Here is a 394-nt window from a genome sequence, read left to right on the forward strand (position 1 = left end):
TGCAGCCCTGTGCAGGGGACCAGATGAAGGCCCGAGGCCCAAGGACAGCACCCAGGACGGCGTCCTGCTGCACGTCCCCCTGCGGCCCCTGACGCTTGATGTGTCTCACTCCTTGCTCTGGGGGGCCTGGCCACTGTGCCATGAGGACGCTTGCAGCCCTGTGCAGGGGACCAGGTGAAGGCCCGAGGCCCAAGGACAGCACCCAGGACGGCGTCCTGCTGCACGTCCCCCTGCGGCCCCTGACGCGCCCTGAGTGGGACCCCGTGGGTTGCCGACCGCCGCAAACGGTGAGACAGCAAATCATGAGCGTCATTTCAAACCTCCGAGTTTTAGGGTGATTTGTCATGTAGAATTAGATAATTCAAACATGAATTTATATTAATCACTTAACAAT

General features: G+C 59.6%; 1 protein-coding gene across 1 annotated transcript in view; it reads left to right on the top strand.

Annotated features, from left to right (window-relative positions):
- The window catches only part of SNTG2 (syntrophin gamma 2), a 111,480-nt gene that overhangs the window by 2,080 nt on the left and 109,006 nt on the right, over window positions 1-394 (top strand). The window lies entirely within an intron of this gene.

Source organism: Pteropus vampyrus, unplaced genomic scaffold (genome assembly GCF_000151845.1).
Source record: "Pteropus vampyrus isolate Shadow unplaced genomic scaffold, Pvam_2.0 Scaffold468, whole genome shotgun sequence".
Taxonomy (NCBI): Eukaryota; Metazoa; Chordata; class Mammalia; order Chiroptera; family Pteropodidae; genus Pteropus; species Pteropus vampyrus.